Here is a 25,333-nt window from a genome sequence, read left to right as displayed (position 1 = left end):
GAGGAGCCTGGCGGGCTGCAGTCCCTGGGGTCACAAAGAGACGGACATGACTGAGTGACTGAGCAGCCACGCACGTACAGTTACATGTGTCCTAAGGCAGCCTCAACTAGTAACCTTAGAAGGTTGTGCAGGTGGAAGCCAGCATAGCTGGTTATGTTTTAGCCTCTGCTGATCATATGGTGCTGTCAGACAAGTCTCTTCTCCGCCCCAGTGTGTTTCTGTGGTTTTCTGTGTTAGGACTTCAGAGATGCTTGAAGCCCTCTGAAGAGATTGACATACTTGAGTGGGAAAGAAGCATCTTCCGTTAGCATCATTATGAACAAGACACCCAAGGGGCTTGTTTACATTTTCCATTCCTTCCAGTGGGAATAGACTTCTTTTCTGTCAAGGCTGTGTTGTTTAAGTCTGTGTGTAGGGGATTCTTTTTGGTGTTTCACCTTTTGTTTTGGCAGAAGTGGCCGATCCCCACTTGCCATGGCGATAGAATCATTGTCTGCAGACTACATTAGACAACTAGAACATGAAGGGAGGAACCTTGTGTAGGTAGATGGGAGTGTTGTGAGAAGCAGGAAATGGCCTGCTCATGGGTCCAAACGTTGGCCAACAGTGCCATGGTGAGAAGAAATCTCAACATCCAGAAAAAAAAAGCAAAAGTGTTAGTTGCTCAGTCATGTCCAACTCTGCAACCCTGTGGACTGTGCCTGCCAGGCTCCTCTGTCCATGGAATTCTCCAGGGATGAATACTGAAATGGGTTGCCATTTCCTACTCAAGGAGATCTTCCTGACCCAGGGATCAAACCCATGTCTCCTGCATTGCAGGCAGATTCTTTCCCATCTGAGCCACCAACCTCCAGGCGAAGATTCATTCTGTGGTCCAACCTGCCATTTTTCTAAGCCAAGCTGGAATTAATTAAGTAGATGCATGAATCAGTTGAAATTTACTAGCAGCTTCTTGACCTAATACCTTAGAAAGTTCTGTCCTTACAGATCAGGTCTCACATTGAGGTCAGAAGAATCAGATCCAACTTAAAGAAAGGAGAGCTAGTAGAAATGCCAAGGGCGCCTTCCGGTGAACTCTACCTCTAGTGGCCCCTTTGATGCGCTTCTGTTCCATGCGACTTACGATTATTTGAGCGCTAAGGTTTGCAGCAGGCTGCCTTGATGTACAGGCCGAGGTGGTGATTTGTTTCTTTTCCCATCTCCTTTGCGTCTCTTCGTTTCAACTTAAGAAATGAATTGTGTGGCCTTTTATAATGTAGAGATTAGCACAGCCTTTTTTAAGTCCCTCTTCTGTGATCTCTCTTAGGAGTTGACTGTTTGCAAAAGAAACACTTCTGTCTTGTCAGAATGACAGTGATTAGCCCATAGTTTGGAAAATCTCCAGCAGCTTTTGTTCCCTGGAAAAAAAAAAAAAAAGAAAAACTTGATTTGATGAATAAAAAGTTGGGGGATTTGATGAGTCAGAGGGCAAGAAAACGTCCTCGTCTCACATGAGGCTCTCATAGAGTCAGACACAGCGAACATCGGGGAGAAAATAAACCTTAATCTCCCAAGGAAAAACCCTGGAGCATGAAAGTGTTGCAGCTAGAAATGCTGTAAATCTTGCAAACCGTGTAGGTTTTCTGTTTGGGGCAACATCAAAGCCCAGCGACTTTTGAGGGTAAACGTGTGTTTGACAAACAAAACTCTCCCCATGCCGCACTCTTTACGAGATTTGGCCTGTCTCTTGCCTTTGTTTTACCTCCATGGGACTTCCTTTCTTCCTGAGATGTGGGAAGTCTCACCTCCTCAAGTCCGGGGCAGGCTGTGATGGTTTGTGCCTTGAATGGCGGGTGCAGGCCCCGGCGGCATGGCCTCCACTTTCCAGCATGTTCCTGCCCCTGTGGTAGCCCACACCTTCTCCTGGTCACTTCCCAGGGACTCTCTTACTTGTGGAAGAGGGGTCTTAGAGTCTTCGCTGACTCAAAGAAGATCAAACAGCAGAAAGACAGTGGTTTCCCTCAGCCGAGACAAAGGAGTTTGTCTTTTACCTCAGAATTTCTGTTTCTCTTCAAACTGTCTTCCTCACTCTCTCAGAAGAAATGCTTGTGTTTTTTTTGTTTGTTTTGTCCTGACCTGTTTCCGAGTTGGGGGTGTCTCGGCGCTTTCTCTCTTGCAGACTGGAAATAGATGATTTTGTTTTTGTGCAAGGAAAGTTCTTTTTTTGGAGAAGTCATTACGTAACAGAAGAAAAACTTTCCTTCAGTAAGATCGTTTTTTTGGGAAGTAGAGAGTGATAAGATTTTGCTTTAAAGAAAAAACGCCCTTGTCTTTTAAAGGAGTTGGATTCTCTCAAGTCACACATTCCAGCCTTCTGCCAAAGTCCCCAGTAAGGTCTGGTCTGTGGCTGCTCCTCAGGGTGGTCAGATCGCAAGTGGAGGATAGACTGGGGAGGTAAACGGCTTTCAGGGTAAACCCCACAGCGTAAAAATCTCATCACTGGAAAAGCACTTGTGTGGTTCAGACTAGGTACTCCCAAGTGGAAGGAGGGTGATGGTGAATGGTTAAGGGACTCACTAAAATATCTTAAATTGTCTCCGTTAACCACGTAGCGTCCTTAGAGGTCACTCGGAGCTGAAACTTGAACAGCTGTCCAACAAGCATCTGAGATTGTTTTTAATTGTGTCTCCTTTCTGGAACAGCAGTAATTCTTGTTGATACTGTCAAGAACCTTTCCACCCAGCACAAGCGCACCATACTTGAAGGTCAAATGCTTAACCCTTCTGCATGGTTACAATGAAAACGGACCCCTTTGTTTTCATTAATGTATACCCCAGCCGCGCACACGGGGAGAATGGGGGCCTCAGGCGCTCACCAAGCTGAAGTAACTTATTGTCCGAGCACCACAAAGACAGCATATTTTCGTTTTCATCCAACAGTTGCCTGCCTTTGCCTGTGCAGCCGACCACGAGACAGTACGGCCATTTATCAATGGGCCGAATTTTGGGGTACCATTTTGTTCCTCTGACCTGTGTTACTTTTTACTGACCCGACCAAATTGCTTAAAAATTTTCCCTTTTCTGCTGTCAGTGTTTAAAGCTGCTTAATGTCTCTGAAGTGATCCACGCACCAGCCCGCCCCCCCCCACTTTTTTAAAACACTTTACATTCCTGTTTACCACCACACCTGTTACTGTAGCGAACCATGAAATCACAAATGCTTTGCAGCTCTTAGTGACCAATAATACTTTATTAAAGATAAGAGCATCTCTTATACTCTGATAACTCTGATGCCAGGGTGGTGTATGAAGGTAAGCGGGCTGATGATCTACATATGTTTATTGATTGGGAGCCAATCAGGAAAGTAGGTTGGTGTGTTTGTTTGTTTGTTTGGTAAAAAGAAATCTATTTTTTTTCTGCTCCTTAAGAGTTAAACCAAAGGGGACAGTTCAGCAAACATTAAATATGAGCCTCGAACATGAAGGCTGCATTGTTACTGAAACAAAAATGCCACAGCAGGTGGTGGACTTGAACAGGAGGGAGGAGGAGGTTCAGTTGTTGCCCATTTTTCTAATCCTTTCAGAAAACCCATTGTCTAAACCCCAAAGTTAAAGTGTCCTGGTTCAGTCTCACGGAGACAATTTTGACATGAAAGGACCGTGCCCACCACGGGTTTTCTACAACGGTTTAATCTTCGGGTATGGAATGTAACACCACTAAACAAGGCAGGAGAGGCAATTATCTCTATGAGATGAGCCAATAATATCTGCTTATCAAAGCATAAAACTGGCCTGAGTGCAGCCAGTTAGTTAAGTAGGAATTTGTGCCAACAGCAGTAGTATTAGCAGCTTTTAGATTGTATCACTCAAGACAGAAATGTGGTTTCTGTTGTCTTTGGGGCTTTCAGAGCAACTTTGTGGTGACCACATTACCTTTATAAAGCTCAGGTGAAACCCCGCTTAGTCTGTACTGGTTTGTATCAAAGTGTTTCATGGAAGGGATTGTTTTAAAACGGTATCAGTAATTGAAGTTGAAATAATTGTTTTCTTTCCCCAAAGATAAATAAAATATAGTTTCTAGCTTTAGAATCAGAGTTCGTTAAATAGGAGGCACTAAAAAATGAGTTGGGGACTTGCCTGGCGGTCCAGTGGTTAAGAGTCCACCTTCCAACTCAGGGGTTCTATTCCTGGTCAGGGAACTAAGATCCCACATACCATCGGGCACCGAAGCTCTCGTGTTGCAACTAGGGAAGCCTGCCCACCACAGTTAAACTGAGCCCGTGTGCTCTAGAGCCTGTGTGCCACCACTTGAGAAGCTCATGTGCCACAAGAGAGAGCCCGCATGCCACAACAAAGACCTAGTGCAGCCAAAAATAAATGAAAAATAAACCTTTTTTTTTTTTTTTTTAAATAAAAAATGAGTTAAAGGGCAAAGGCAGACTCCTGGACTGATTCCCATTATTGTTTCTGCTGCAAGGTGTGAAGTAGCCCATTTGTGTGCAGAGTCCCTCTGTGTTTTGTTGTGTTTTTTAATATTTTTTTGTTTGGCTGAACTGGATCTTAGTTGCAGCTCCTCACTGTGGCATGTGGGATCTAGTTCCCGGACCTGGGATCGAACCCGGGCACCCTGTACTGGAAGTGCCAAGTCTTAGCCACTGGATCACCAGGAAGGACCCCCTCTGTGTTCTCGTTGAGCTGTTTTCATTGTTGATTTTACTCCAAACTGCAGCTGGAATAATTTAAGAAAGTGAGTGCAGTGTAATGACAGTTTTCTATTATAAATTCCTGAGAAGTCTAGAGTTGAAAAATCTCATTTTCATAAACCTCAGACACAAATCTGATACATTTGTAGATGTTCCTTCAGTCATGTTCTTGTATTAATGGCTGATGTGAACACCAGGTTTATTAGCCTAACCAGAAAGAAGCTACATTTCTATTGCTTAAGCCAAAACATGTAAGATCTAATGATGGCTGCTGTCTGTGGCACTAAATATATAAACAGGGTAAAATCTGCCCAACTCAAAGATTTTTGTAACCTTCTATATAATATTGGCATTCAGAAGTTAGTGAACTTATGGTTGCCAAAGGGGAAAGGTCTGGGGAGGTGGGGATGAACTGGGAGTGCAGAATTGACATATGCACATTACTATAAAAATAGATAACCGACAAGGACCTACTGTATAGCCCAGGGAACTCTACTCCATATTATGTAACAACTTAAATGGGAAAAAGATTTTTACAAGAATAGATACATTTATGTATATAACCAAATCACTTTGCTGTATGCCTGAAGTTAACACAACATTGTTAATCAACTCTACTCCAATAGAAAATAAAAATGAAAAAAAAAGTTAGTGTCTCCATCTGACACTCATATTCCTTTCATGTGTGATATTCATAAATGTGAGAAAGGGTGAAAAAAAAGCCCTGATTGATGTCATTTTCAGCCTTGATTTGGACGTTATAGCTGGGACGGGTCTGGATATGTGAAGCAAATTTAGGTGGAAAGATAGTTGCGTAGAGATGAGGTTCAACAACCATTTGGTGTTGTCTTCAGGATTTGAAAAATGCTATTCCCTGTGACCTCAGGTCTTCTGTCTTTGTGTCTAAGCGGGACTCCAGACAATCAGAAAGTAAGCCACTGTTTCTTCTACAGGTAGAGACCATCTCTGAACCCTAGTCTGATACTGAAATCATTGTTAAGAACTTAGCAGCATTTACCCCGGTTCTGGTAACCACCGTTACTCTCCCACCTGCTGACAATGAGATCCTGGACCAGTTATTAAGCACTGGTAAAATGGGTTTGTAAATGATACCAACCAACCTTAAGGGGTTGTTGGAAAGGTTAAATGAGATGCCGTATCCCGGCTTCATAGGATGTGCTCCAGAGTCATTACACAGTTGCGTGGTTGAGAGAGTGAACTCTGCTACCAGACCCCCTAGGTTTGAATCCTGACCCCACCGCTTACCACCTGTGTGACTGGACACCAGTTATTTAACACTCGTGTGCCTTGGTTTTCTTGTCTGTAAGTTGGGATAATGATAAATCTGCTTCACTAAACTGTTATGAGGAAGTAACAAGGAATCCATGAGAAGCGATCAGGACGGGATCTGGCATGTGGTAAAGGTCCAATCATTGATCATTTTTCTGGTGGTTTTTGTTATTATTACCTCTCTAGTTGTATTTATTTAGCCACTGAAATGTGTTTTTCTTTTCATAGCTACTATTAATGCATTAGTAATATGTACTTAAATTGCTGCTTTAATAGGCATTTAAATAATTCCTGAGTTCCTATTTGAGAACTCTGTCTCCAGACCATGTGTGTATGTGTGTGTGTGTGTGTTCTCTGAGCAGATATGCACCAAGCAGCAAGTAATGCTGACATTGAAGACTTGGTAGGCAGTGGTGTTTACAGAGAGTGTAAACAGGCAGGGACTGCATTTGTCTCGGGTAGATTTTATCTGTGGACAAGTGCAGCAACTCTGCCCACGTGACCTGTACTGAATTATCTTTCCCTACCAGATTGTTACTTCATTTAGAGTTTTAATAGTCACATTGTCAATAGCATGAGCAGCTTCATTACAGCAGGACATAGCTCTGACCTCAGGAATCAAGAAAAATAAGACTTTTTTTTAAGGGTGGGCCGATCTTTATGTTGAAATTTCTTAGTTATATCTTTGTTCTCACGGGTTCACATTTTAGTTTCCATTGCCTCAAAATGAAAAGGATAAGAGTATTTAGCAGATCAGGATTAAATAATAATGTAATGGTTATGCTTGGCTATGAACGGGACAGTTTACTGTTTTGTAAATCAAAATCAATTCTGACAGTTCAACAGTTAATTTACATAACCCCTTTGGTCACCTTCCACCCCATGTATATATTTTATTTGTTTGGTCACCTTCCACCCCATGTATATATTTTATTTGTCTATCTAGATAGTAAGCTCCTGGTAGTCAGGTACTATGGCCTTACAGACTACAGACAGCCTTATAGTAGAGACTCAGATTGTTTGATTTATTGCATGGAAATTTGCCTTCAGAACAACCTGTTCCTTATGCTCCATGTGTTTGAAATGTATTGGGCCTGGAGTTGGAGCACCTGATGTCCAGTCATAGCTTGATTTCTATATTCATTTTGATATTGAATGCATTATTTAATGTAGCCGAGCCTCAGAGTCCTTATCTGTAATAAGAAGGTTAATAACACTGGCTCTATCTAACTCACGTAGCTGTTGTGAGGATTACATGAGACAGTGTTCATGAAAACACTTTGTAAAGTGTAAATCAGTTTACACATGTGTTGACTTTGGTCCCTGGAGGCTGATGCAGGGGTTAGATTTGGCTCTGTTACTTACTCATGGTGTAAAACTTGGCCAATTACTTAACCTTTCTGCATTTCAGTTTTTTAAGATACGTAAAATAGAGATAATACTACTTTTATCGTGCAGACTTATTTTTAGGATTCTGTGATATAATGCATGTGAATAGCACCTGGGGTGTCATAAGTGCTCAGTAATGTTAGCTGCTTTGTCATCACCATCAGCAGCATCACTATCAGCACCATCAGCACCATCATCACCATCATCATTGTCACCATCATCACCATCATCATCAGCAACAGCAACATCGCCATCAACAGCAGCACCTGGAAGGCATCTAGCTTAGAGGTACCAGCTTAACTGCATAGACTGAACAGGGAGAGAGGGAAAAACAAAGGCTGAGGAAGTAGAAACATGATGATTAATTTTAGTAGTTTTGTCAGCCACTATTCTGTAAGGACCTTATATGAAAAAATTGAATCCCATCAACCCCATGACAAACCTAGACAGTGTATTAAAAAGCAAAGACATAACTTTGCTGACAAAGATTCGTGTAGTCAAAGCTCTGGTCTTTCCAGTAGTCAGGTATGGATGTGAGAGTTGGGCCGTAAAGAAGGCTGAACACCAAAGAATTGATGCTCTCAGACTGTGGTGTTGGAGAGGACTCTTAAGAGACCTTGGACAGCAAGGAGATCAAACCAGTCAATCCTAAGGGAAATCAACTCTGAATACTCATTAGAAGGACTAATGTTGAAGTTGAAGCTCCAGTACTTTGACCACCTGATGCAAAGAGCCAACTCATTGGATAAGACTGTGATGCTGGGAAAGATTGAAGGCAAAAGGAGAAGAGGGTGGCAGAGGATGAGATGGTTGGATAGCATCACCAACTCAATGAACGTGAACTTGGGCAAACTCCGGGAAGTGGTGAGGGACAGGGAGGTCTGGCATGCTACAGTCCGTGGGGTCACAAAGAGTCAAACACAACTTAGCAACTGAACAACAACAACAACCCTTGGAAGTGGGTGCTAGAAATAGTCTCTTATAGATGAAGAAATGAGGTATGGAGGGTAAGTCACTTGCCATGGCTAACTCAGCCATGAAATAGTCAGATTCAAGAGCCTGTGTCCTTTCTCTTCATCCTAAAATCCACAGGGCAAGAGACCTCCTGATTTGCTTCCTGTAGCATTCTCTTCCTTACCCATCCCCATCAGCTTTGCTTAATCAATTTGAGTTCTATGCCATCCAGTTGTCAACTCAGATAGAGTAACAATTAAGTGCAGAATGGTGTGTGTGTGTGTGTGTGTGTGTGTTTACAAATCTTTAAGTCTGACATCCATGTTTCTCTCATACTCTAGACCATCTGTCTGCTAAAATGTTCCACTAGCATTTCCAGCTTCATGTGTCTACAATTGGACTCTTCCCTGCGGCTTTGGGGAGTTATTTACTCTCTCCATCCCTCAATTTCCTCATTTAAAAAACAGAGGATGGGAATTCCCTAGCATCCCAGGGGTTAAGACTCAGAGCTTCCACTGCAGAGGGCACACGTTCAATGCCTGGTCCGGGAACTAAGATCCTGCATGCCATAAATACATTTTAAAAATGTTTTTAATTAAAAAAAAAAATAGAGGTGGCACTTAAACAGTTGTTTTCTTGATGAAATGAGATCCTGTTGATAAATTGCTCGATTCGATGCCTAGCACCTAGTAGGCAATAAAGAAATGAACCTTGGGCTGTTATTGCCGCTTTGTGGGAAGCAGTTCTCAAGGCCCCAGGGGGCAGTCGAAGGTTCTTGGCGGGTCATTCTGGCCTCGCTCTCCTGAGCAGTTACAATTTCTACCAGGGCTTTGGTCTGGATGTGACTGAGAGGGGGGTGGGCAGAAGGTAGGGTTGGGGAGCCAGTAGATACAAAGGAGTGAATGATAACAAAGAGCCTTTTCTGCTTCAGTTCTTGTGTAGAAAACATATGTTCAGTGATGCGGGCAGCAGTTGGGTTAGACACACTGTAGGGCCGCAGACAAAAGGCCCGCGCTCTTCCTGCATCACAATGTTTTCAAACATATTCACTTGGCTCACTTGTTAGGGACTGAGCTGTCAGCTGGATCTTCTTGCAAGTGTGATTTCTTTTTCCTCCCCGTTCCCTTTCAGAGGTCTCCCCGCCTCCCCTCCCCTCCTTCCCCCAATGTTTTACACTTCATATAATCCAGTGTGCATGACAGACCACTTCAGCCTTTGTGTTCCTGATGTTTGCAGGGGCAGGGGGAGCAGATCTGATGGAGATCTCGGGTACCTTTTCACTGGCCCAAGGATTGGAAGGCGCTAAGCCACTCTTAGGCCAGACATCATCCGAGGCTCAATTACAGAGCGCTTGGTGTGGCTACCCATTCTCCACCTTCAATTAACAGTTCCGACAACAAACAGATTAGCGCAGCGAGATTCTTAGAAGTGGAGGCTGGGGGTTGGGGGCATGTGTGTGTGTGTTGCGGTGGCCTTGGGAGAGTTCTTGCTCTTATTTGTGGAGTGAATAGATTTTGATGAAAAGACGAAGATAAGGCAAGGCAGTGCTGGAGTAACTGAAGAGAAGTCGGCTGTCATTCTATTAACAGTATTCATGACGTGAGGTGTGTGTGTATGTCGAGACTGAATTCGAGACCCGGGTGGTATTGCTCTGTACCATGGCTGCCATTGAAACATTTCTGTTTTCTTTCTTTCTTTTAAAATGGTGGAAAGGCCCATTCCTTTTTTATTTTATTGTTGAAAAAATACTTATTTGGCTGCAGTGGGTCTTAGCTGCAGCACCAGGTCTTCGTTGCAATGTGTGAGGTGTTTCATTGCAGCCCGTAGACTCTCTGGTGGTGGCACGCCAATCAGAAGTTCCAGCGAGAGTGCTCCAGAGCCCCATGGCTTCAGTAGTTGCAGTGTGCGGGCTCTTAAGTTCTGGTGCATGGGCTCAGTAGTTGCTCCAAGTCAAATGGGATCTTTGTTCCCCAACCAGGGATCGAACCCATGTCCCCTGCATTGCAAAGTGAGTTCTTAACCTCTGGACCACCAGGAATGTCCCTAAACCTTTCTGTTTCCTTTATTGAAGATTTTGCAGCTATGGTAGGTTTGTTTCCTTGCATAAGACTTTAGAAAGGCACTTTTAGATGTATTTCTCTTTATTAGGTAAATGTATATAATATAAAGCATTACACGTAGTATCTTGATGTATTTATTATCTAGTAGAACTTCCATTTCAGTAAACAGTCAGCTAGAAATGTAAAGAATTAGCACTCTAGCCCTTCTGCCACTGATGTGTATTTACTTTGGGCATTTCACCTTCCCAATCTCAGTTTTTCCATCTATGAGATGGGAATCCCATCATCCTCACACCTTATAGAGCATAGTATAATAAAACAATCACTGTAAGATAATGGTCAATGAAAACACTCTCTTGTCTTTTTTCTTACTATTTTTATTGATCTGGTAGGTTTTTTTTTTTTTTTCTTCTCTCCCCTTTCTTTCTTTTTTTACTTTGGCTATTTCTGGATTTTTTTCCTATTTTGGCTGCATGGCCTGTGGGATCTAGTTCCCTGAGCAGCAACTGAACCTGGGCTCCCTGCATTGGGAGCACAGAGCCTTAACCACTGGACCCCCAGGGAAGCCCCCACACTCTTTTCTTTGTAGAAGCTGTGCTCTTGAGTCTTCGTTTCACATCACTGAGTCACTTTTAAGGCTTTTGCTGCTGCTTTCTTCCAGTGGCCTTGCTCAGATGCTCTTATGTCATGATATTGTTGATTAGTTGAGTTGCTCGTCCGGGAAGTCACCAGCATCTTGCAGAGAAGGCAAGGCAGCGGGGAGACGGGATTTCCCATTGACTTGGAGCCCTCCATGGGCCGTTAGCTTATTTCAGCAGTAGAGGCAATTACAGCCCCACTAATGAATAGGCCGTCAAGAGGAATTTCCCATATATGGTGTCTTCTGGTGTGAGGATAATTTCAACACCTCCAAGTCCTGAGACATGAAACGTGATATAAATATTTTCTAATGAAAAGCACCAACAAAGTCATCTCTGCCAACACATGTCAGAACTGACAAAGGAAACTACTGATGCTATTAGTTTTTAGTGCTGTCATTTGAAAATCCTTGAAAGGAAAGTATTACAGAAATATATACCTGGTTCCCTTAGATGGAAAGTAATAGTCTGCAAAGATTTTAGTAATGGAGAAAGCTAAGAGGCCGTAAGCTGGGGACTAGAACGACACCTGAGGTGGCACCCTCTTTGGCCTGGAGTGGAGCATCACCCTGGGCCAACAGGAGAACAGCTGGAAAATAAATGGATATTCTTTCCCACAGTGAATGGGTTCATTTCGCAGAGTGATGGGAAAGGGAGGCGAGAGTAATAAGAGTGTGTGTGTGAGACTTTCCCCCCTAGTGTATAGGTTTTTTCTTTCTTTCTTTCTTGTTTTGAAAGAAGGTGAATGTTTCAGAAGCTAGAATGATTCCTGGGCTCTCTTGGCAAGAATAATTATGCTGTTTCTCTCACTTCCCCATGAATCAGCTTTATTATACAGACTGCACGAAATAGTGACTAAGTGTTGACTCTGCTGAAACAAACGAATCTATTAGGCTCTTTGGAAAACAGAGGGAAAAGAACAATGATTTTTGTAAACTCCATAAAGGTCAAAAAAAGGCTTTCAGTAAGTATGCAGAGACTAGAAATCAAATCCCATTTCCTATCATAAGAAGCCCGTTGTTTTAGCCCCAGTAGTTAATGTACTGTATGTGAAAGATTTAAGACTGGTTGGAAAGCTTGGCTTCTGTTTTATTAGGCTGCTATTGAAAAGCCAACAGCCTAACTTCGACTAGGTGCTTTGAGATTTCTTAATGGGCTGTCAGGGGCAAGACACCAGGGCTATGCAATACTCGCTCTTTCCTGTACATTAAAACAACAGGGGCCAAGCAATCGCATACAGAAGTATGAATGACTTGATGCTTTCTCTGTTCCATATGGCCAGCCATGTCTTCGGCAATTAATCATGTACAAAATCAGTCGAGTGCTCTCTGAAGCATTGAAGTCAACGTTTAGTTGTGCTGGTCCCAGTGGGGGCAGTGGGGTTGCAGGCGTAAAGTAGCAGGATGAGGGGTCCCTGGCGCCACGGCCCCAGCAGCTGGCTTCTATAAACAACACTTTTTTCCCCTCTTCACCTTTTATTCCTTTTCTTTCTGTCTTCCTCTTTCTTGCTTGCTTTTCCCCCCTCTCTTTATTTCTCCTCCCCTTTTCCCTTCGCCTTTCTTTCCTTCCTTTTTTCTTTTTTTTCCTCCCTCCCTCTTTCCCTCCCTTTTCCCCTCACTTCCTCCCTCCTTCCCTTCTTCCTTCCTTCCTTCTTGCCTTCCTTGACAATCACAAGGATCATTGTTCACCGTCCTCTGAAACACCGTGGTTGCCAGCTTGGTTCTGAGGTTCAGCTTCTGCTCACCGCCCTGGCACCTGGTCTAACGCCTGGAGCGAGGCTGCCGTTTCCCCCAGCAGCCTGGCCATCCCAGCGGGCACCCACGTGACTTGTCCTGAGAGTTCACCCAGGACCAGGCAGGCAGGCTGCTTTGGCTCTGTAGCTTTTAGTGAACCACATTAAACATGGTGATTTCTGTACTGTTCGGAGGGGAAAAGTGGGAAGTAACCATGAAAGTGCCTTGGGGAAAAAAAGTAAGTAGTTATTCCCATTTATGGCTGTAGTATTTTAGGATTTTTAAAAAAAAAAAATCAGTATTCATTATCTTCTTTGATCTTTCCCCCCCAGTTTTTTTTTTTTTTAAACAGAATGCTGCTGATATCAGTCATGACAATTTCTAATATCTATTGAGCATTTTGTGTGTGCCAAGTGTTGGGCAGGGTACTTGTGCTGGATAATCTCATGTAATGGTCCTAAGAACTCTAGATGCGGTAACATAGACCCCTTGACAGATGAGAAGATGGATCAAAGAAAGGTTTGCCCTGAATTCTTTTCTCACAGACATTCCTGATTACTCCCAGCAGGCTCCCACCTCTCAATAGCACACAATGGATAAGCTCCAGAATATGTCTTCTGGGTACATTTTTTTGAGGATTCACTTGGTAAACTCTACTGAGATGTTCATGCACCTTAAAGCAGGTCTTTGAGACGAACTGAACCAAGCGTCTCTTTAGGTGGAAATAAAAGGCTGCTTTGTTGGCCACCTCTTGGAGACTTCTGCCTTAGCGTCTGTCTTTCACGACAGCCTAGCTTATCTCCTGCCCTCCTTGGTAAGACTGCGAGGGGTGGGGGAGGAAAAAGGTGGGGGGCGGAGAAGACGGCAGCCTTAAGTCATCCGGTAGACGGGGGCACCCAGTGGTGACTTGGTGTTATCTCTTAGCCCAGGCCATGCAGGATGTGTCTTCTCAAATTCAGGAAACAGGGGGAAGAAAGTCTGAACATTGTGTAAACATTAGCACCCTCAAAACCTCTTGCTCCCGGAGAGGGAGATAATGTAGGCAGAAAGGCCGAGGGGGAATGTTTATTTGTTCTGCTGGGCTGTGGATCCAAGCACGCTGGAAATCTTCGGCGATGCCCAGTCCAGTTTAGAAAAGGCGGAGGCATCACTCAGCATCGGGCTGCAGAGGCCTCACAAAAGAGCCATCTGAAACTGACACTCAGTCAATGAAGGCAGACCCGAGATCGACCTCTCTTTGATGGGACCAAGGCTATCTCAGTGGGTTCTGTGCCTTTTTTCTTCTTCTTCTTTAAAAAAAAAAAAAACAACAAAAAAAAACCAGGCTGGGTTAGCGGGGAGAAAGAAAGAAAAAAAAAAGTGCTCCTGGACTTTTGAAGAAGGGAGCCCTGGTTGGGTTTTTGACAGCCCATGGCAATGTTGATGTGATGAAATAGCTTTCCCAGCTGATAACATCTTAAACCAAGTTTCTTCGCAAGTTGAACCTTTAGCCCTCATTATCAGTCAGGGCATATCTTTGTAATTTGTGTGTGCAGCGGGGAACTACAGCCCTAACATGAGGCAGCTATGTATATAAAAAGTGTTAGGAATGGCATTTTTTCCCACCACAACAGTAGGATTTTTTTGGTGGTAGTAAGGGTTGAGAGATGCTGAGAAGATGGGAAATGTATGCAACTTCTGGCATCCTGGCGTTTGTATGGCTTTTGAAATTGGAAAAACAGTAGCAGATTTTTTTTTTTTTTTTAATGAACTAAGACAAGGGATCACAAGCCATATTTGTTGAATGCCTCCTGTTTCCATACATTTTCTTAGACACAGTTCTCTGGTTTGTAAGAAGGATATATTGAGCCTAGGTTTTGGAGTTGAAGGCCTGTCGGAAGCTGTTACTCCAGGTCAGAAAGGAACCAAAAGAAGGAAGGATTTACTTTCCATTATTAGTAAATGAGTAAATACTGTAGTTCTCCTTTTAAATCTAAGAATGATTCCTATCTGAAAATCTTATATGGTATAAGTTCTGCATATTGCAAGTTATGTTCATAATGTGCTTCCCTAAAGATGCCCTAGAATTAGGACATATTGAAAGTTACCAAACGTAAAAATATAGCCAGCAAGAGTTAGGTGAATTGCTCAGGGTTAATTGAATGAATTCAGGATTGGGAGACTTTTTTTCCAAGAAAGATTTGAAACCTTTGCCTAAAATTTAAGTCCTCTTAGAACTTTAGAGTTTTGGTTTTTCTTTTCTCACTCTCAATCTCTCTCTCTTTCTTTCTCTCTCAACCTCTCTCTTTCTCTAGTTCTGGACATTTTACTTAATCTTTTTTTTAAAAATTATTTTATTTATTTATTTTTTACTTAATCTTTTATGCATAAAGTTTTGAGCCAGGAGAAGCTAAAAACACTGCAGAATTCTTGGAGGTCATTAGAATGCTGTGGGTTGCCAGAGTTCAAAATAGTTTTCTCTGCTGAAATGGACAAAGTAAGACTTCTTCTTTTGGCTTATCAGGAGGCTATGCATAGATTAGATATTATCATAGCTTTGTGGTAAAACTATCTATTTTTAGATACATCCATCCAAATGAACATTGCCCCAAGCAGTCACCTGGGGATTGATTGCAAATGCTTCATTTTTCATGATACTTTTGTTTAAAAATAGGTTTTATAACTTTTTTTCTTAGATTTATCTTTAGAAATAGTTTGAATCAGACCAAAGCTTATTTTTCACATTGTTTTTGGTCTTGAATAATACTCTGTGACTAGACTTCATCTTCTTCACCAGACATGCTCAGACATGTCATTTGATTTCATATGTTCCACAAGCCTCTATCAGGAGTCCACTTTCACAACTGGCGCCAAACTTGGCATCTTAGAGGAGATTGAAAAGAAACGGGTATGGACCCTGTCTGTTCTCACAGAGCTCTCACACTCTGGAAGAGGAAAGCTCTAGTGCATAATTAATCACAGTGGAATATGAAGTGGTTTATGAGATGCTCAAGGGTGGCCCGTAAGAAGGGATGATCCACTCTACTTAGTTTGGTGGAAGGATGTGGTTCCTGGAGGACTTCACAGAGGAGGTGTTATCTGAGATGTTTCTTGAAGAATTAGTAGTTACTGGTAAGTTATATAACCAGGTACAAGTAAATATATAATCTAGAATAGTCATGTATTTTCAGGGAATGGCAATTAGTTTAATGTGGAATAGAAGAGAGATGGAGCTAAGATTTGAGATGTCAGCACTGCCTGTATAAAAATGAGAGGGTTTTTCATTTTTTTTTTTTCTGATTAAGGAATCTGGGCTTTAAAAATTATTGTTTTGTATCTCTCAAATACAATAACTGAAGTCTGTATGAACGTGAAGCCTGTAAGCTGCTCTGGCTTAGGTGGAGTTTTGGAGGCTGAAGTTTCTTATCTCCTTTGACTCTGGCGTACTCCTCTTGTAGGAGGTAAATTCATAAAAGGGGTGAGACTGACCCAGAGGTGCTAGTTTGGACACCATTTCATGGCCCAGATGAGAGATGTCCTGTGCCAAGTCTAAAGGCTGTGGGGAAGAAGTAAGTCTGAGTCCTGTTGAACAAAGAGGAATGATGGGTGTTGATGTTCAGGTGTAGGGAGGGCAGAGAACAGAAAGAGGGGAGACTAGGATGATTCCTGGATGTCTAGTTTAGGTGACTGCATTGGTAGTGGTGTCATTTGTCATTCTAGGGAAGGGAAGGGAGAAGGGGACGACAGAGGATGAGATGGTTGATGGCATCACTTACTCGACGGACCTGAGTTTGAGCAAGCTCCAGGAGTTGGTAATGGACAGGGAAGCCTGGTGTGCTGCCGTCCATGGGGTCACAGAGTCGGACATGACTGAGCGACTGAACTGAACTGAAAGGAAGCAGGAGCAGATTGATGGAGAACAGAAATTGCAGTTCACAAGTGGACGAGCTGGGGCTGAGATGGCATTTTGAGATGTATGTCGAAGGAGAACCATCTAGTGGTTGATTCTGTGGGACCAGAGTTCAGCAGAGAGGTCTGCTTGTAGGTAGAAGTCCGTGTGAAGTTGTTGGTCTGCAGGGACCTGTAAAGCCATTGGAGGGAAAGCTTGCCCACAGAGAGTGCAGGCAACAGAGAGAACAGGAGAACCAAGACAACCCTGGGCTGAGCACAGCTGAGGGTCCCACAGTGAGGAACCCCCCTGGAAGACTAAGAATAGGGCACATGTTGGGTAGTGGTCTCAGAGAGAGAGAGGCATCTACTAATAATGTCATGTACAGTGAAATCAAAACTGATTCTAAAAATAAAGCCCACCCCCCCAGGATCAGGATTTTTCTCCTGTGAGGGATGTGCAAAGGAGGGCGCCCCTGGCTTCTGAGAGAGGCTTCTGATGGCTGTGGCCACTCAGTGGTTGCCTGTTCCCCTTTGGAAAATCTTCAAGTTGTAGACACTTTGGGGAATCCTCTTGCTGAAATAGCAGAGCCTGACACAGATGGATGAGGGCATTTGAGATGAAACTAAACCCTCATAATCATAATGGCATGAGACTGGGCAACTAGGCTTCACCAGAATTCATTGGGAGGCTCTGTGGTCCTCTCCATCCTACAGTTGTGGGAAAGGCCATAGCGAGGAAGTGGCAGCTGGGATTTGAATAGCCAGCTCTCTTACGTGGATATTAAGGGGGAAAGAGGGGATGGGATGAACTGGGAGGCTGAGATTGACATATACTGGAGCGGGTTGCCATGCCCACCTCTAGGGAGTCTTCCCAACCCAAGGATCAAACCCGCCCCTCTTATGTCTCCTGCATTGGCAGGCAGCTTCTTTACCACTAGCGCCACCTGGGAAGCCCCTATATACACTTTTGTTGTTCTTCACTCACTAAGTCGTGGCCAACTCTTCGTGACCCCATGGACCGCAGCACGTCAGACTTCCCTGTCCTTCATCACCTCCCCAAGTTTGCTCAAACACACGTCCATTGACTCGGTGATGCCATCAGCCGTCTCATCGTCTGTCATCCCCTTCTCCCCCTGCCCTCAATCTTTCCCAGCATCAGGATCTCTTCCAGTGAGTCAGTTCTTTGCATCAGGTGGCCAAAGTCTTGGAGCTTCAGCTTCAGCATCAGTCCTTCCAATGAATATTCAGAATATTCAGTATTATAAAATAGATAATTATTGAGAACCCACTGTATAGCACATTGTACATAGTTCACTGTACAGCCCAGGGAACTCTACTCAGCGCTCTGTGGTGGCCTAAATGGGAAGGAAACCCTTGGGGAGCTGACACTATTATAAGGATAAAAGTATCACAATTTTTATAAAAAGAATGCCCTTTGACACTCTGAGATTTCCTTTTGTGAAAGAACTTCTTTTCACTCTAAATCTTATGAAATGCTGTATTTTAGGGTCTGAATGCTCAATCTAAGTTCAGCCAGCCTTTTCCAATATCTTAAAAAAATTTTTGTAACAGAATTTGTTTTGTAATCCAGATACATTTTTCTGTATTTTTTAACTAACTGCTTCTCTTTTAAATATATTTATATGTAAACGTGTTATCTACATTCTTTCTTGTCCTAAAAATGTGATAAATGTGAACTTTTAAAATTAAATTTTATAAAAGTTACATATGATAAAATTGACCTTTTTGGATATACAGTTCTGTGAGTTTTAACATATGTCTAAACTCCTATAACCACCACCACAATCAGGTTGCAGACTAGTTTTATCATTTCCTAAATTCCCTCACTGATTTGATCTCTGTCCCTATAATTTACTTTTCCCAAAATGTCAGATAAATGGAATGATCCTGTGTTTTTTATCTCTGGAGCCTCACCTCTCTCACTCAGCCTAATGATTCTGAGATTCATCCAAGTGGGTTGCATGTATCAATTGCCCAATAGTTTTATTTGCTGAGGAATATTCCACTGTGTGGCTGTATCGCAGTGTGTTTATCCACTTGCCCTTTGAAGGACATTTAGGTTATTTACAGTTTTGGGCAATTATGAATAAAGCTGGTATCAACATCTATATATGTGTTTCTGTGGGAACGTAAGTGTTTATTTCTTTAGGTAAATCCCCAGAAATGGGATTGCTGGTGATAATATAAAGTGTGTGTGTAACTTTATAAAAAAACTGCCCAACTCTCTACCAGAATGACACTATGTTGCATCCCTACCAGCAAAAAATGTATAAACTTTTAAACACTTAAATGCTATTTTAAACACTATTGGCTTGAGGTTGGCAAATTGTGTCTCACGTTTCCTTAGACTTTTGAAGAGATACCCCACAACAAGGGGAGAACCTCCGGTCCTCCATACCTTCAAAGCTTCAGAAAAAAAAAAGTGCTCCAGTTTGTTTTATATGTTGAGTTTCATAGAAGAATACCTTTAGGGAGGAAAGAGGTTTATCTGTGAAGTATGGAAAACCGTTGCAGTAGGGCAGGCAAGCCACTCCAGTATTCTTGTCTGGATAATCCCATGGACAGAGGAGGCTTCCGGGTTAGTCCACAGGGTCGCAAAAAGTTGGACACTGTGGAGCAAAACGACTTGGTGCAGCATGGCAGTTCATCTAGAGCATGGGATGCAGACCTGAGATGAGGCTAGGTGGTATTCCAGGACTCTACACATAGTGAGAATCACTCAGAGAAGCTGATTACATCTTCAGCGCCTTTTCAGTTTCTATGACTGTGTCCAGGAGGTCTTCATTTAGACTCATAATGTCTCTAACATTCTCCCATACACGTTCATGTCCTCTTTTACAAAGAAGAAACCAGCTTCAGCCTCAGAACCTTCAGCAAGCAACAATAATATCCGTCTAGAAGGAGAGGGGATTACAAGGAGATCAAACCAGTCAATCCTAAAGGAAATCAGTCCTGAATATTCATTGGAAGGACTGATGCTGAAACTGAAGCTCCAGTACTTTGGTCACCTGATGCGAAGAACTGACTCATTGGAAAAGACCCTGATGCTGGGAAAGATTTGAAGGCAGGAGGAGAAGCACACAACGGAGGATGAGATGGTTGGATGGCATCACCGACTCGATGGACATAAGTTTGAGCAAGCTCTGGGAGTTGGTGATGGACAGGGAAGCCTAGCGTGCTGCAGTCCATGGGTTTACAAAGAGCCAGACATAACTGAGGACTGAACTGAACTGAGAATGAGAGGAACATTTAACTTTGTTTTTAATATATTATTTTTCTGGTTATCTTCTCATTTATGACAAGTAGCACTGGTCTTCCATTCCCCCCCCTCCCCATTTTTCTTTTGAAGAGAATTAGAGTTAGTATATATATATATAAGTTGATTGAAAGAAAAATTTTAGGTATTAATATAAGATCTCCTGGAGGAGGAAATGGTAACCCACTCCAGTGTTCTCGCCTGGAAAATCCCATGGACAGAGGAGCCTGGTGGGCTGCAGTCCATAGGGTCACAAAGAGTCAGACACAGCTGAAGTGACTGAACACAGACATTAATACTTTATATACAAATAATTGATATCTATTATAATATGTACCTGCAGACATGTCATAAACTGCATGACTTTCTGAGGTTCCTTCTGACTTTCAGTGGATGAGATGGGGTATCACAGATAAGGAGCAATGCTGTTGTGTCTGACTCTTCGTGACCCCATGGACTGTAGCCTGGCAGGCTCCTTTGTCCGTGGAATTCTACAGGCCAGAATACTAGAGTGGTTAGCCGTTCCCTTCTCCAGAGTATCTTCCCAACCCAGGGATCGAATCCAGGTTTTCCACATTGCAGGCGGATTCTTTACCATCTGAGCCACCAGGGAAGCCCAATGCTGTTGTTAGAATACCCATATTCAATAATTATGAGAGAATAGCATTGAAACACGTATGTTACATATATAAAATAGATGACCAGTGCAAGTTCGATGCATGAAGCAAGGCACTCAAAGCTGGTGCCCTGTTGCTCTGGGGCAACTCAGAGGGATGGGGTGGGGAGGGAAGTGGTGGGGGGAGGTTTGGGATGCGGAGACACATGTGCACCCCAGGCTGATTCATGTCACTGTATGGCAGAAACCACCACAGTATTGTAAAGTAATTATCCTCAAATTAAAATAAATTAATCAATTTAAAAAAAAAAAGAATTATGAGACTGAACTAGAATGACGAAAGTTTGGGAAACTCAGAACTAGGAGAACTAGTTATTTAAATAGACCAGGAAGTGAGTCCTTTTGTGAAGTGACAAGAGCTCCTTGGTGGAGCACATGACTGTCTCTCAGCTTCTATGAGTTTTATCAACTCATAAAATAGTAATAATAATAATAATAATGTGTGTGTGTGTTAGTTGCTCAGTCGTGTCTGACTCTTTACGACCCCGTGGACTATATATAGCTCGTCAGGCTCCTCTGTCCATGGGATCCTCCAGGCAAGAATGCTGGAGTGGGTTGCCATTCCCTTCTCCAGGGGATCTTCCCGACCCAGGGATTGAGTCCGGGTCTCTCACATTGCAGGCAGACTCTATAATAGTAATTTCTTAAAAGAAGACAGTCTTCCATTGCTCCTTGTTTTTGCAATACTTGTTTTTCCAGTTCCTACTTTTATTACCAGTTTGACAAGCATTTATTAAAAGTCATTAGGATGGGGAATACATGTAACTCCATGGCTGATTCATGTCAATGTATGACAAAACCCACTGAAATGTTGTGAAGTAATTAGCCTCCAACTAATAAAAATAAATGAAAAAAAAAATCTAAAAAAAAAAAAATCAAAGTCATTAGGGGAGCAGTGGGGATACAGTCGTAACTAAATAGACATGGTCCTCTGCCCTCATGAACTCAACTTTCTTCAATCCTTCCTCTTCAGGATCCGTGGTAAACTAGGGCTTCTGGATAAAATTTAAACAATATGAAAGGCCAAGAAGAGATAAACGACTTTTTTTAAGAAGTCAAATAGAGAAATAATTTTATTTTCATCATGTCTTTGGAGCCATCTGGATGTGTATTTTATTTTCCATTTGAAGCACTTTTTGGTAAAATAATATGTACCAGCAGGTATAGTGATAAACTGCATGACTTCCTGAGGTTCCTTCTGACTTTCAGTGTTTGAGGTAGGGTGTCACAGACAAGGAGCAATGCTGTTGTTAGAGTACCCATTGATGCCAAGACCTCTCTGAAATAAGACATTTTGTACACTATAGGCTACAAATTGGCAGCTGCCTGAGTTCCATCTAGCCATTGTTTCTTGTTTGGCCCACATGGTATTTAAAAAAATTGGGGGGCCAGAGAGGGGCAATATAGGGATGGGGGGTGGGAGGTACAAACCCATGGGTGTAAGATAAGCTCAAGGATGTATTGTATAATGCAGGGAATATAGCCAATATTTTGTAATAAATGTAAATGGAAAGTAACTTTTAAAAATTGTATTAAATGTAAATAAAACTACAATGGGGTATTGCCTCATACCAGTCAGAATGGCCAATATCAAAAAGTCTACAAATAATAAATCCTGGAAAGGTTGCGGAGAAAAAGGAATCCTCCTGCATTGTTGGTGGGAGTGTAAATTGGTGCAGCCACTATGGAGAACTGTATGTTGTTTAGTCGCTCAGTCATATCTGGCTCTTTGTGACCCCATGGACTGCAGCCCGCCAGGCTCCTCTGTTCGTGGGATTTTCCAGGCAAGAACGCTGGAGTGGGTTGCCATTTCCTTCTCCAGGGAATCTTCCTGACCTTGGGATCAAACCCCCGCCTCTTGCACTAGCAGGCAGATTCTTGACTACTGAGCCACCAGGGAAGCCCATGGAGAATAGTACATAGGTTCCTTAAAAAGAAAAAACAGAGCAAAACAAAACTGAGAATAAAGCTACCATATGATCCTGTGGTCACACTCCTGGGCGTATATCTGGGGAAAAACTTAATTCAAAAAGATACCTGTACCCCAGCGTTCATAGCGGCACTGTTTATAATAGCCTAAGACATGGAAGCTACGTAAGTGTCCATCAACTGATGAATAGATAAAGAAGATGTGATACATATACAATGGAATGTTACTCAGCCAAAGAATGAAATGGTGCCATTTGTAACAACTTGGATGGATCTAGAGATTATCATACTAAGTGAAGTAAGTCAGATGAAGGCAAATATCATGGGATATCACTTACATGTAGAATCTAAAATATGACACAAATGAACTTATTTATGAAATAGAAACAGACTCACAGACATAGAAAACACACTTATGGTTACCAAAGAAGAAAGGGGATGAGGATGGATAAGTGAGGAATTTTGGATTAAAATTTACACACTACTATATATAACATAGGTAACCAACAAGGACCTATTGTATAACACTGGGAACTATAGTCAATATCTTGTAATAACCTATAGTAGAAGAGAATGACAAAAAATATACATATATATAAAACTGGTTGACTTTGCCGTACACCTGAAACTAACACAACATTGTAAGTCAAGTATATTTCAATAAAAATTTTAAAAACAAATCAAATTTGCATAAAATTAAAAACTAAAAAAAAATTAGTTTCTGACATTTTAAGATTTGGCATTTTCACATTAAAAAAAGAACAGAGTTCTTGTTTATTTTGAAAATTCATAAATCTGGCTCCACCAAAACAGCGTTTCTGAATGGCAGAGTTGCCTGGGGCTGAGGCTGAGTAGCGACTGTCTTTTTAGACAAAGCATATGCTTTCTTCAGGTACCTTGCTTAACTTACCCATGTTGCCTTTCTGGTCCTTGTCAGTATTTGAATTTACAACCCCTGCTTTCAACACTGGGAGCCTGGGTGTCATGCTTTAGAATCACCTAGAGAAACCCAGCATTCCTCCCAGTGCTGGGGGGCCACAAGTATTGTTATCCTAGGAGCTCATGTGTACTTAGTCGCTCAGTAGTATCCAGCTCTTTGCGACCCCATGGACTATAGCCCACCAGGCCCCTCTGTCCATGGGGATTCTCCAGGCAAGAGTACTTGAGTGGGTTGCCATGCCCTCCTCCAGAGGATCTTCCCAACCCAGGGATCAAACCTAGGTCTACCGCATTGTGGGTGGATTCTTTACCATCTGAGCCACCAGGGAAGCCCTAGGAGCTCATCCAGTATGCATTTGGTTATATCACCAGTAGAGTAGCTGTCATTCTGGGTCCAGGAGGCAGAGAGAGGACCCTTTTCCTGACTAATGCTAGACACATTATTGTGGATCCTTTCCAGTGGACATACCGTTTCCTGTCTGATCTGTAAGGTCTGTACTTTTATTTATTTTTTCTGGCTGTACCACACAGCATGCAGGATCTTAGTTCCCCGACCAGGGATTGAACCCATGCCCACTGCACTGGAAGTGCACATTCTTTACCTCTGGACTGGCCAGCGAAGTCTCTCCTGTCTTAACTGTTTGTATCAGTTAGGATGTTTGATTGTAAGCAACAGGAACCGATTCCAGTGAATTTGAACAAAGTGGGACTTTATTGAAAGGATGTTGGATAGCTGAAGTTGTCCAAAGAAACTCTAGAGTTTGAGAGAACAGACTTATGGACTCGGGGTGGGGAGGGAACAGAGTGTGGGATGAATGGAGGGAGCAGCATGAAAACATATAAACCACTATATATAAAATGGCCAATGGGAATTTGCTATTTGACTCAAGGAACTCAAGCCAGGGCTCTGTAACGACTTAGAGGGGTGGGATGGGGAGGGGGGTGGGAGCAGGGTTCAAGAGGGAGGGGACTTATGTATACCTATGGCTGATTCTTCTTGATGTTTGGTAGAAACCAATAAAATATTGTAAAGCAATTATCCTTCAATTAAAAAGAAATAAATTTAATTATGTATATGAAGAAAAAAAAGAAAGTGATCTGGACTCAAATTTCAGGAAGCCGGGAATACTTTGAGGACCATGGGTGGTAGGAACTGTGGAAATATAGATAAATTGCTACTACTACATTTTGCAACCCCCCCCCCCTTCTTTGTCATTCTTAAGTGTCTGAAGTCCTGGAAAAGAGAATTAGGTTGGCCTGGCCCACATCCTTGATGGGGGAGAGCAGAACACTTTGGTTGACAGTCCCGCTAAGATTACATACAATAAAAGACTTCCCCCACAAGGAGAGCTGGGTGCTGTTACAGGAAAGGGGGACTGGGTATGGATGGAGGGCAACGAAAACTGCAAGTGTGTGTCACATGTCTTCTCACGGTTGTCTTGAAGATATTAAGCATACAATGTAAAATGTTATAGAGGATTGAGGATAGTAGTATGTCAAGATCCATGAGAATCAGATGTTGAGTGTACTCTTCACATCAGTGAAGGTGTGGACATCAGTTAAATAAGGAATTGTTTAGTCGCTAAGTCGTGGTTGACTCTTTTGCGATCCCATGGATGGTAGCCTGCCAGTCTCCTCCGTCCATGGGATTCTTCAGGCAAGAATACTGGAGTGGGTTGCCATTTCCTACTCCAAAATAAGGAATATACCAAGTGATTAGAACAGAGAAAGTGGCAGTTTTATTCCCCTTAGCAATTGCTTTGGTTATAACATCTCCAAAGAAGCACCCCCCCCCCAACCTTTCTATGAAGAACAACATTTATAAACCCTAAAGATTTCTACTCCAGTTGTTAATATATGAAGGTAAATGCATGTGAAGAAAAGTTCTGTGATTAGAA

At 42.5% G+C, this 25,333-nt stretch overlaps 1 protein-coding gene across 1 annotated transcript in view; it reads left to right on the top strand.

Moving 5' to 3' along the window:
* The window catches only part of FTO (FTO alpha-ketoglutarate dependent dioxygenase), a 415,913-nt gene that overhangs the window by 203,940 nt on the left and 186,640 nt on the right, over positions 1-25,333 (top strand). The gene's annotated exons all lie outside the window — the stretch shown is intronic.

This window comes from Cervus canadensis, chromosome 18 (assembly GCF_019320065.1).
Source record: "Cervus canadensis isolate Bull #8, Minnesota chromosome 18, ASM1932006v1, whole genome shotgun sequence".
In the NCBI taxonomy this organism is placed as follows: Eukaryota; Metazoa; Chordata; class Mammalia; order Artiodactyla; family Cervidae; genus Cervus; species Cervus canadensis.
The sequence above is the reverse complement of the archived record's forward strand: the minus strand, read 5'-3'. Positions and strand labels throughout refer to the sequence as shown.